General features: G+C 34.2%; 1 long non-coding RNA gene and 1 pseudogene across 1 annotated transcript; both read right to left on the bottom strand.

Annotated features, from left to right (window-relative positions):
• Positions 1–2,742: 2,742 nt before the first annotated feature.
• On the bottom strand, positions 2,743–3,767 carry LOC140756160 (uncharacterized; annotated as a pseudogene).
• A 4,381-nt stretch (positions 3,768–8,148) lies between these two features.
• LOC140756013 (uncharacterized) lies at positions 8,149–10,006 on the bottom strand. The gene is made up of 2 exons (XR_012103859.1): positions 9,631–10,006; positions 8,149–9,480 (listed from the first exon to the last, which is right to left on the bottom strand). It is a non-coding gene; the product is annotated as an uncharacterized LOC140756013 (long non-coding RNA).
• Between the last annotated feature and the right edge of the window lie 3,027 nt (positions 10,007–13,033).

Genomic DNA, 13,033 nt, shown 5'->3' on the forward strand with positions numbered 1-13,033 from the left:
GGGGCTCCGCGCTGGCCAATCCAAACGACGAATACCGACCTCTTGCATATAAGCATCTACGTCGCCAGAACGGTGGGCCCGAGCATTATCGTCCATGTAAATGGCATCTTCACCAATTACAGTCAGTGCGGGTTGTGCATTTTGAGAAAGGATTTCTGTTATGTACCTATGCGCATTTAGTGAGCCATTTTCTATGAATACTATCTCGGTACGATAGTTGGAAGTTACGCCCGCCCAAAACATAACGGACCCTCCACCATAAGGGGTGATTTCTTCAAAACACACATCGGCATAGCGTTCCCCTGGTCTTCGTAACACTCGCCGACGTCGGTCCTCACCATGCAGACAAATTCGAGCCTCATCGGAGAAGAGTACGCTACTCCAGTTACCTGGTGTCCAAGATAGGCAATTTCTAGCGAACCTCAACCGCGCAATCCGGTGCTCACGGAGTAACTTGGGGGCCCGCGCTGGTCGTCGACTACGTATATCAGCAGCTAAAAGTCTTCTCCTCACAGTCCATAGGCTAACTTGTGCTCCTCGTACCTCTTCAAGGTTTCTTTTGAGGTCTATGTAACTGCATTTGCGGTTCCTCAGCGCCTGAGTCACTAAAAAGCGATCGTCTCGCGGCTGTGTGCAACGTTTTCTCCCAGAACCTTGCCTTCTCTGAACGGAACCTGTCTCTTGGTATCGAGTCCAGGTTCTTTGTACGGTTGAACGACTCACGTTTAACCGCTGTGAGACGTAACATTGGCTACACCCCTCTTCCAGCAGCGCTATAATTTTACTAGCTCTCATTGCTTTTTCTGCCATTACGATAGACACAAAGATATCTGTTTTAAGTCACAATAAGGCAGAATTATGCGATAAACATAAATTGTTGTACTAAAAATAACGAAAAGTTACTTTTAGTTGCTTGATAACCTTTTAACCGCAAACCCGCGAAAAGTGTCACAAAATGAAAAAGGGATTAATAATTTAAAAAACAAAAGTTTTGAATTTGGAATGAACTTTTTTTCATACCCAGACTCTTTATTAAGTGCCAGTAACATAGTTTGGCTATTAAAACCTCTGAAGAACTAAATTATTACCAATAATGTTAAAAAATCAAACCCGCCCGTTTTTTTTGCAAAGGAGTGTATTTTGGAGCCACTTCATTTTTTGACGTTATATGACGATTGATCGCTTTTTCTGTCATTGGGCATTTTATTTCTATGCTGTACTCATTACTTTCCCCATCTGGAGAAGCACCCATGGTTGGGTAATCAGCACATAATTTTAATCCGCATTTATTAATTTTAATTTGTAATGTTTTTTCTATTTCTTTTATTACTTGATTTTCTAAAAATCTTCCTCTTTTCATTGCTTCAGTGTCCCTCAATTTACTTGCTCCTAATATGGCTTCAGATAAGGTACCATCCAGAACATTACAATTTGCAGCCTCATGTGCCTTAGAAGCTGTGATTCTTCCATATCTCAGCTCGTGCCACAATGGACGGTTACGTTGTTGTGTTGTTGCAAATGCAGCTTCTTTGCATGCTTCTGTACTCATTACAGATTTACAACACACAATAAAATCATCAGGGTTAGTAGCTTTGCTTGTAATTATTAGATTATGTATTGACAATCTTTCTACTATACTTGGATTCTTAAAAAAAATCATTAAGTGATTATTCGTATCACCAACTACCGTGCAATTATTTTTCACCACTGAAAGAAAATTGTCTTGAAGTTTTTGGCGCAAGGTTATGCTTAGGTACACTACAAATATCCTTTGCTTTAATAAATTTCAAATGGGTACCAATTGACGCTAACTTGGATTTTTTCCAAAAACATTCCGTATACTAGTACTTGGTGGATCTTCACTACGTCGATGTAGCCAAGCCAAAAAAGCAATAGCTAGTAGTTAGTAGTTATGTATGGCATGAAACATGGTATCATCAGACGAAAAGTCCTTTTCACTATCAGGTATAGAGTTGGAGAAACTATCGTCATCTTCATCAGAGGAAGACAACTATGAGGCTTGCGTGATACAGAGTTTAATCGTGATTTACATCGGTAATCGTCGAAACGCCGTAATTCCAGTATCTAGTCTCTGTCGTCAACTGACTGAATGAGACGTGACCACGGGACGCCCCTCCCCCGCATCTCACACGCTTCCCGCTTATTGGTCATCGCGTGCCAAACACAGAAGACTCAATGCGTACAATAGAGAATAAACACCGTGACGGAACAGCGATTGAAAAGTAATACAAGATGATGCTGTAGTAGTTGGTAATTACGTTGCGCAGTACGTTACAATTGGTCTATTTATATTTTTTGCCTTGCCACGATCGACTGGTCGCGAACGACCGGTCGATCGCGATCGACCGGTTGGCTACCCCTGCTCTATATGGTGCTTGCCAACTTTTGGTGTAATGTCTTGTTCACTGTCAAATGGATTCTCCTTCTCGTTCTCGGACTCCGAATCCGGTCCATAAACATCTTCGACTCAAAAACTTAAACAAGTTCAATGTTGCATGACACTTGATGGACACGAAATGTACCGGGAAAAGTGATTATTTGATCTTTAGCACTAGCAATTAAAGCGTCTTTCTCAAGGATATTTTCGTCATCAATAACGAAAACATTGATTCTCGGACAGTTTTTATGAATAACATTTGACAAATCTCTCAGAGATTCTATTATAATAATTATTCATCAAGGCTTATATGCCGTTTTGGAACGTACATTTCCCTGAATTTTCTATTTAGTCTGATTCTCGTTTATTTGCATGTCATGTGTAACAATTACATTTTCACATACTAACATATCATCCAACACTATGGGCATTGTTTCTATGGAATTGTTCGCTATAAAATCAAATTCATTTATTTATAGTGTCAAGTAGTGTTTTAGATGTTACTCCTCTCTTTTTGGCTTCTTGTTGGCTTTGCACATCTTCTGCTTCTATGTCTTCACTTTCAATACCAACGCTGCTTCCAGGTATTACTTCCAGTTTTTTTTCCTTTTGGTTCGGTTATGTTTATGGTTCCATATCTCATCTCCTATAGCAAAAATCAAGAACAGATTTTTCTATTTCAGTTTTATTTTGATTGCTTTTGCATTTCAAGTAGTCTGCTTAAAACCTCTTCTTCATTAATCGGTATATCCCTGTTTTCCGGAATCCTGCTATTATATTAGCCTGGCTGTTTTTACGAAGCTCTTCCATTAATTTATTTAAAAGTCTAGAGAAACATCCCTTTGGTATCGTTGCTTGGGCTTCCCCGTCGGTTTTCTCCATTTTAATACTACATTTCGCTATGCTATCTTTATAGGCCTGAGGAATGCCACGCCAAGAGGTTGTGTGAGGTGTGTACTATTCGCTGGTAACAAAATTAACGATATATTTTGCTCGTGGCATAGTTTTATTGTTTCTATTGATAAATGTGATGAGAGATTATCGCCTATTAGGCACTTTTTCACAACTATATCTTTGAAGTGAGGTATAATGATAGATCTAATCCAGTCTTCGAAAATTGTTGCATCAAACCAACCGGATTGCGTGAGATTATACCTAGCTCCCGGTGGTCCGTTTTCAGTCCATGTGTTGTACAAGTTCTGAGCCATGTACACCACATACGGTGGCAGTAAAGCGCCATCGGCTGAAGTGGCTATCATCACTTATCTTTTTACGTCCCGGGTCAAATTAGTGTTTCATCATAGTTAATTATATTTCTCGGATTAATACCCGCTAACGACTCTTCTAACTTTTTAAAGTAATCTTCAATTTATTTATTTACTCTTTATTGACCATGTTAAAAACAATGTGGTGCAAAAGGCGGACTTAATGCTAAATAGCATTTTCTCCCAGTCAACCTTAGGGATGTGCAGAAAAATTGAAGGCGGTACAACTATACTAAAATAATAATAATAATAAATAGGAAATAAAATAAAATGATAAAAAAGTGGAGAAAGGAGAAGATAAATCAACATTAATCGTGTCTGATGAAAATTTTGCCCTATTTTCTTTATATTTTGACTATATCTTTGGGAAATTTGTTTCTTATGACGTTTTAGGAAACTTGCGACAAAATCAGGTTCCGGTAATTTTTATACCTTTTCCCCCTAGGATCTGGTTTATAAACACGCGACATAATGATTGTTACCTATAACAGAAAAAATATTTATGTAAGTGATGAACATATTTATTTGCCTACATAATTAGTAACACTATACGTAAAAGTATTTTAAATCTTGATTTGGAAGTTTGTAATTTAATAATATCCACTAGCTCCCTCGGGCTTTGACCTACGTATACATATTACTTGGCTTAAGCTACATATTACTTGGCTTAAGCAGTGATAGCTTAGTGGTTAAGAAACGCGGCCTCTCGATCGAGGGGTCCGAGGTTCAAATCCCAGGCACGCACCTCTGATTTTCAAATTTATGTGCGTATTAGAAATTAATTATCACTTAAACGGTGAAGGAAAACATCGTGAGGAAACCTGCATACCTGAGAGATTTATATAAAAAAATCTTAAAGGTATGTGAAGTCTACCAATACGCACTTGGCCAGCGCGGTGGACTATGGCCTAATCCTTCTCATTATGAGAGGAACATTTATTTTAAAACTAAAATTCATTTTTAAAACTTAAATCAACATTGTAAAGTTTGAATGAATACACATAACTGGCAAATTGACAATAAAGAAATGGTAAACCGAATAATTCGGCCGAATATTCGGTTCGGTAAAGGTTAAACCTAATATTATTCGGTATTCGGTTATTCGGTGAAACCACTGTTCGCCGCATCTCTATCATTAATGATAGCATGTTACGCTGTGTAGGGCCTAATGTATTGTTGTGGTTGCTGATCTATCTGACCCTCATGTAAAAGATTGTCTCGCGGAGTTGGAAGCTGTTTAACGTCAAGGGGATCAGCTTCGCCTTGCTTCCTCAACATATTGTGTGTGTCAGAAACTTACTAAGTTTATTTCGAAGCCCTATGGCTAATACAGGAAATCGCCTCTCCCAAATTAACGGAAAAATACGTAATTCAGTGCGTGTTTCTGCGTGAATGTTGCATGGAATGGAGAAGGTAGGGATTCAAGAGTGTTTTATGATTTACTAGTACTCGTATGATTTCCGGATGCAGGCAAAATAAAAAATAGATTCTTTGGTTTTGTAAGATTTAATTATCATCGTCCATGGTATGTTCAGAGCAAGTCCGACTCCAATAATTTGGATGCGAATCGTCTTCCCTTCTTTCCTTGCGAACAACGTCCAACCACTTTAGTCGCCCTATTTCATTTAATGGGAACCTAAAACATACACAAAACACAACCTAAAACATACACACTCTTGACACAACCGACACAGCTCATCAAAAAAAGGTCGTATATTAGTCATTAAATTATTACTTTTTCCCTAGGATGGAATAAGGATTTTTTTGTGTAATCAACTTCATAATTAAGAGATTGCAAATCAATTTCCGATCAACATAAATCACTCATGCAAATTTTGCAATTCTTGTAAATATTCGATTTTTTTTTATTATATATCCTGTGACATACTTCTTTGATTCATTATAAATTAAACAATCGTTATTTATTTCTTCTCTCATTACTGATAATAAAGCACCTATACGAGACAATTTTTTATTAAGAAGATTTACAATTGATTGAAATGATTGATTATCATCGTTTTCACAATTAGCTCTAACAGAATGTACAGAATTGAAATTAATAATCAACAAAGTTTTATAAGCATGCATAAATTGATTACAATTAGGATTTTCATTTCGCACACCGTTACTTCTAATACTTCATAAAAATTGTAAAGGGTCTTGATTAAAATTTTGAGTTATTATATTCTTCACTTTGTGATTGGAATTTCTTTAAATGTTTTCATATTATGTATCCAATTTTTACAGATGGAATTGAATCATGCTTAATCGATACAGAATTATTACTCCTAACTACTGATTCAAATTTAATTGATTCTAAAATAGGCAACAAATCATTCCACAGTTGGAAGTGGGGTGAATTATGTTTTAAACATTGTCTATATTTTTAGGCGAACCTTGGTACGAATGACTATTAAAAGAATCAAACAACTTGTCAAACATAATTAAAAAATCTGCTGCACGTATTGGCATTCTTCTGGCAGAAACAATAAATTGATAAATATAAGCGAAATATAAAAATAAGTGAATGAATTTATTAATTTGTGAATTTAGGATAACTTAAGTAGGTACATGAATTATATTTCAACATAATATTACTATTTTCTATAAAATATAGGCATTTTCCCACTACAAAATGTAGCCTATATTTTAATTCTACGTAATATTACAGTATGTGAAGGAGATATTTATATACATATAAGTGATATTTAAAAATAATGTACTTACTAGATAAACAATTTAAGGCACTGGACACCCTCTGGCTGAACACTTGTGCGGCATATTTGACTTTCATTTCTGGAATCTTTTCTTTAATCATGTTATTATTATGTTATGTTATCATTTCTGTTATTTTATTTAATAATTTAAATTCATCGTCTTCATCATCCATGTCAAACAACATTTTTATGTGTTCCCATTTTGCCCATTTTGTTTTACCATTCTGAACAAATCTGGCATTTTTTATTAATAAATTGTTCCTTATCCCTTTAAGGAGGTGCGGGGTATCAAACAATGGATTTTTTTTTTTCATTTTCAATTTCAAAAGAGCATGAATTATGTTCCTTTCCTTCCCTAAAATATTTTTCCTTGGGTAAAGTTTTTAGTTCTCTAATTACTTTAATATTTGTTGTGGCTTGGTCACATATAGTAGCCACAACTTTTAATCCAGTTGCATTGATCTCCATTACAATATTTAAAAGTATTTTTTTAAAATCAGCTGCCTTAGTGGCTCCCTTACAAAAGGTAAAACAAATGGACTGTTTACATTTAGTTCTTATGCCTTTAATCATAAACACAAGTGAATGGTCAGCCAGACTTACCTTTCTTTGGTGTCCTAAGTCTTCAAACACGATATTTTTTCCTAGTGAGGAAATAAATTCTATTCCAGGTGCAAATGAAATCTCATCAAATAAAATGTTTACTTACTTCTTTTCACGGGAAAGATTCTTCGCTATATTTTTTAAGCCCATCAAAATATTATTGTTCATACCTGGTTTTAAATTAAATTTCTTCAGCATCGTTTTAATGGCAGAGTAAACATTTTATATGATAATTTATGTGCTTTTGGACTTTGTTTTAAAATTGTTAAAGCCATTATTTTTTCATTAATTGTAAATCATCTTCCTCTTGGTATCAAAGTACTTTTCATTTGTAATTTTGTAAAAAAAATACATTTTCTGGTGATTTTTCAATAATTTGCAGAAAAGCTTTATCTAATGATAATTTTTTGGCTGCTTCTATTTTCTTTTGTTGAGTTTTATACTTGATAGTCATTTTTTCTAGATTTTCTGTTAATTTCTTAGTAAATTTATTGTTGCCATGTTGATATTTCCATTTTTGACCTGAAATACAGTTTTACGAGCAGGTTTTAATTACAATAAAATAAATAAATGATAGTATAAATATAATTTAATGCGTGGTGACGGAGTGTCTTGTTCACTTTTTGGTTTGCATAAACATTGAATTAGTTTTGTTTGAGGTTGCACATTGCTTACAATTTTAATGATTTATTTACTTTACTTACCAATGACACCTTTTGAAGTAGCAGATGATGGTAGAGAGTTGTCAGCACATGGTCTCTGTAAGGTTTATTGGGATAATTCCGATTTATTTCCTAATTTGTTGGTGCAATCCTTTTGACTTCTTATTTTATTTCGAACTCAGCAATATTTATTAACAACTTGTGGAACAGAAAACATTAAGGAATACAGTACGAGTTTATCAGTATAGTGCCACCAACTTATCTGTTCAGTTGACAGGGTCGCTAGTGCAGCGTCCAATGTTACCATAATTAATTATATTTGCCTACTGAAGAGGGAGCTCAACAACTTTGAGACCTATGATTTTTACTAGATAAAAAATGTAAAAAATATTTAAAAAGATAAATAACCTTCGTAAACATCCTAAAAAAAAGAATTAGGTTAATAATGTCAAATTTTAATTCTTAAATGATATTCTAGGACAGGAAAAATAAAAAGTCCAGAATTATTAACTATAATTATTTATATTTTATAAAAATAAAATTTATATTTTATAAAAATAATTATGGTCATGATCTCTAACTTCGAGGGGCTCCACACCAGACATCCCTAAGCGAAATAATGACGATGCGCCTGAGGTGCCTGTGCCAAGTGATTTACATAATTCGTCATCAGAGTCACTTGAATCGCTTTCGCTATCACTATGCAACTTAATAATGAATGGTTCTTCTAAATATCCATCATTGTTCCTGTATTTTTCTTCAATTCTTTTTACGTGGTGACAATGGTTTTTCCACTCTTCTTTTGTTATTTTATCGAATGCATTCTGAATTAACTGGGGCATTTCAGCACTAGATTTACCAACATTTCGCTCAGCGACATTTCTCTTCATTGAACTCCAAACCATCTCGATTGGGTTCAAATCACAGTGGTATGGCGGTAACCTGAGAACAGAATGGCCATGACTTTTTAATAGATTATCTATTTCATATTCAGGAGCTGGTTTATTACGCTTTATTAATTCTTGCAGTTGAGGTTTCGTCATTTGCTCAGAAAATTCTATATTTCTCTCCCTCAGCCACAATTGCATGACAGCCTTAGTGTGGTTTGAATTGGGACATTTATTAACACAAATGCTGTGATAGGGGGCATTGTCCATCACTATAAGAGTATGCTTATGCAGGTTCGGCAGCAATTTCTTAATAGTCCATCTTTTAAAATTATCATTATTCATTTCATCATGGTAGTCACCGCTCTTAGTGTTTGATTTAAACACAAGAAGAGCATTCTCTACAAAACCTTCTTCGCCTCCTGCATGAACTATAATCCACCTATTCCCTTTTGATACTGGCTCCAAATCACCTTCAACATCTGGGCCTTGCCAACATTTGTCAGTTGGGTGAGATGAGTGTATATAGGTCTCATCTAAATAAACGACGGGTTTTTTTTCTCCAGACTCATTCTCACGAATTTTTTGTAAGTATGCAGCCCTCCACGCAGTTATGTCATTACGCTCACATAGCACTTTTCTATTTGTTTTAGTTTTTTCAAAACGAAATCCTATTTTATGCAGCAGTTTTCTAATGTGTTTCACGTTTTGCAGAGAAATCAATTTCTTCTCTAAGTATGTTTAATAATTTTGGTATAGTCGGAATTTCTTTCCTAAATGAATGAAATTCATGAATTTTTCTCCGTATGACGCCAATGTCAAAATCATCAATGTCCAATTTTCCTGTTTTTCTTTCTCTATTCTTACCGGGAGTAGATAGTTTGACATTACTTTCTTCAGCTTTTTTCTTTTCATTCATGAGCTTGTAAACAAATCGTTCGCTTACTCCTGTAGCAAAAATATAAATACATGAAGTATAAAAAAACATTTACTACCAAAAATACTCAGTGACACTTTAACTAAGTAAAATAAAATAACTGAAATATTTACGCGGGACTTTCTATTAATTAACTATCAACACTTCATAGCAACACTAACCTGTCGCAGCTGCGACGCGTTCTGTCACTTTCTCAAACGGTATTTTCGGAGCTAGCAGGCGTTTTTCTTCCCTCATGAAATCTAAAACCTTTAAAATAATGACCCGTGCATCACTTTTGAGGCTTAGGCATTTTTAATCACTTATTACAATTATATTCGAATCGAAAAACAAAGAGCACTCACACTTCAAAGAATTGACAGCGGAATGACATTTCAAAATGGCGGTCGGCTTTGTTTTAGTTCCAGATTTGTCTACTGAACAGAAAAGTTGGTGGCACTATAACTATCTGTTAAGCACTGAGGTAAGATCTATAAGGTACATTTCAATGAAGTTAAGTTCGCAGTAGGTACATAATTATTAAATAATCTAAAAATAAACTTTTTCTTTCGCATCATTCAGGACGTATTCATCAGGATTTCCCGTCTCTGTACTAACTGTATTTCTTTGATTAGATCTATGGGTACTAAATCATTGTCAGTTTTTTTTAAGTTTTACAAATTTTAGGTTACTGTTTATCAGTCATTTTTTTTTTAATTTAAGAACCAGCCGGGCCCATGTGTATTATTGGTAAATGGGGTGCTTATATTGTTTTTTTCAACATACTCACCAACTATATCCAAAATCTCTTGTCTTGATAGACCAAATCCCCACTTCTCCATAGTTGTAATGGCATCTGCCAGTCGTTTTTCAGTAGAAAATGGTATGACCAGTGGTCTACCGACGTTTGAAGTAACATTGATTTTTAATCTATCAAAAAGTGTCGTCGATGGAATATTAAAGTTTTTGGCGGCAGCATACATACTCACTTCATTGTTAATGACGGCTTGAAGAGCTTGAGAGCTGAAGAGACAAGTTTTTTCGGTACTTCCGGATGAGTGTCACAAGCTTTAATAAATTATTGCTTTCGTTAAAGCCTGCTATTACTTACGAAAACACGAGACTGAGATTATCCATCCCACCTGAGGAGAGACAAGCTGTAACGTTAAGGTGAGTGAAATAAAAACATAAGTTTTATTAATCAGTATTTATTACCGAAATGAAGTTCGCGGTATAAGGAAAATAATAATCACAATATTTATATTATAAAAGTTATTTAGTTTGATAAATGTTATAATCATAACAAATGTCGTATATGTCTTCAGAATTTCCGGATTCATATGTGAAGTTTGACATAAATGACTTGACACTCACTATGTACAGGAGATGGTACCTTTGTATTTTGAGGACTAGATAGAGATACTTCAGGAGACGATAATATAATGTAGGATGGGGTTTGAGGGCTGGGAGGTGGTAATGACGCAGAATGCTCGTCATGTCGCTGTTGAGGACGAGGACTTGAAGATGGTAATGACAGAGAACTATTGGTTCGTGTGATCATGTAATGCTTTGGATTAACTTGAGAAGAGTTTCGTTGATAGCTGCTACCGGAATAGTTAAATGTCGTCATTTAAAATTTGTAATATTTTAATTTGAACATTTATTTTATCTTTTTTAGGGACAGCTTTCAATAGAGGGACAAGAGAGAGTGCAAAACATTTTTCACTGTCGTTACTATCAGATTCATTTTTCTTCTCGAATGCTGCAACAAGTTTGATATCGCTTGCCTTTTCTGTTCTAGAATATCTGTGACTCGATCTTCATTGTTCTCTTTTTTTTCACCTTTGTTCCTGTTACGTTCTGGCTTATTAGACCAGGGTCGATAATTTTTAAAACCAATTAAAATCGTAGTAGGATGAAACCCATTAGAAAAGAAGGGGAATATTATAAAAATGAAGGGAATAATAATTTACGGGCGATCTGAGGTCGGGGAGGGGATGGGGGTGAGTTTTTAAGGGTAAAAAACGGTTTTTCTCGATTTCCGGCAAAACTAAAAGTCCTATCGAAAAAAGTCAAATGGCAAAGTTGTAGGTAATAAAAAGATCTAAAACTTTTGTATTTACACTTTTTTCACATAACCTCAAAATTTATGTGAAAAATTCAAAAAACCAAGTTTTTGGTTTTTTATTTTTATCTTTTACAATTTTTTTTTTTTTTAACGAAATTTGGCGAAAACTTACCTTTTTATGTCCCAAATACGCTGTAATTTATTTGATTAAAAATATTTATTTTTTCACCTTATTTTGAAATAATATCGAAAAAACACCCTAATTTTCAATCGAAAACTCACCCGTCAAAATATCAGCTTTTTTCAAAAAGTTGGTATGTTTTCTGTTCGTTGAAATCTCTACTTTTTGATGGTGAAAAAAAAATATATGTTACTATAGTAAATCTTCTCAGAAAATGCAAAAAATAAAAAAAAAACTCGAATTCGAATTTTTTTTTTAATTATTATAAATAATTTCATTTAAAAAATGTGATTGCTGCAATTTGTTTCAATTAAAAAGTTGATTTATTAAATGCTAATTACATTTATGTCATAGAAAATCTCATTATATAAAAATATAAATGTAAATCGTACAATTAAATGTAGATACTTTATTCTGATTTCGTTATTCATTACAATAGTTTTAACACATTAATCTTATGATTCATAAATACCTTATCTTCAATTCTAATCACTTATCCATTAGTTTTTGTTTTTTTGACGGCATTTCTTCATCGCTAGATTCGTCAAACATCTCCGATTCTAGTAGATCTTCGAAATCTTCATGACTATTACCTTCTTCCTCTCCAACATTATTTCCAGACTGCGTTGGTTCTTCATCCACAATTTCTTCTGAATCATTAACTTCTTCGTAGGTTTCTTCTTCAATATTGGAGCAATTTTCAGAACCATGACAGTTTGAACATAAATTTGTGCATTTTAAACCATGTTTTCGGCAACCACATTTTAAACTATTACATCCAGTTTCACAGCTGCAGCAAATAGTTTTGAGCAATATTTCCGGAATTAATTCTTTTTGTGTAAATTTGGGCATAATTCCACGTTGATATAGCTTCCAGCCCCAATCTGTTGCTGTTAGTTCGTTACCCAACCAAGTTTGAAGCTGATAATATGCCCTGTAACAATGTTGTTCTGCTGCTCCTTCTGTGGGTGGGAGGTTTGCCAAAACGAAAGATGATTTAATTTTTTCCAATTGATATTTTTGAAACCTTAATTGATTCAGTGTAATTTTTTCATTTTTACATTTATAAATAGATTTGATTAGTTGTAATCCATTTTGTTTTATTTCTTCTTTACTCGCATCTTTCTTATAAAAAACATTGGCCAAATGCTACAAATTTTTAACGTCTAATAATGAATTGACGATACTTTTCTTTCCTTTTCCGGCAAATCCAGATGTTTTTCGCAACCAAAAAAACAATGCAGAAATGCAACAATGTTTCTTAAGGATTCATGTTTGAAACTATTAGACGTGAAAAATAGGTCTTTTACATTTCCAGAACCTGGTTTGAGAACAT

Source organism: Epargyreus clarus, unplaced genomic scaffold (assembly GCF_041222505.1).
Source record: "Epargyreus clarus isolate Ecla_fem2 unplaced genomic scaffold, WU_Ecla_fem_2.2 ptg000034l, whole genome shotgun sequence".
Lineage (NCBI taxonomy): Eukaryota > Metazoa > Arthropoda > Insecta > Lepidoptera > Hesperiidae > Epargyreus > Epargyreus clarus.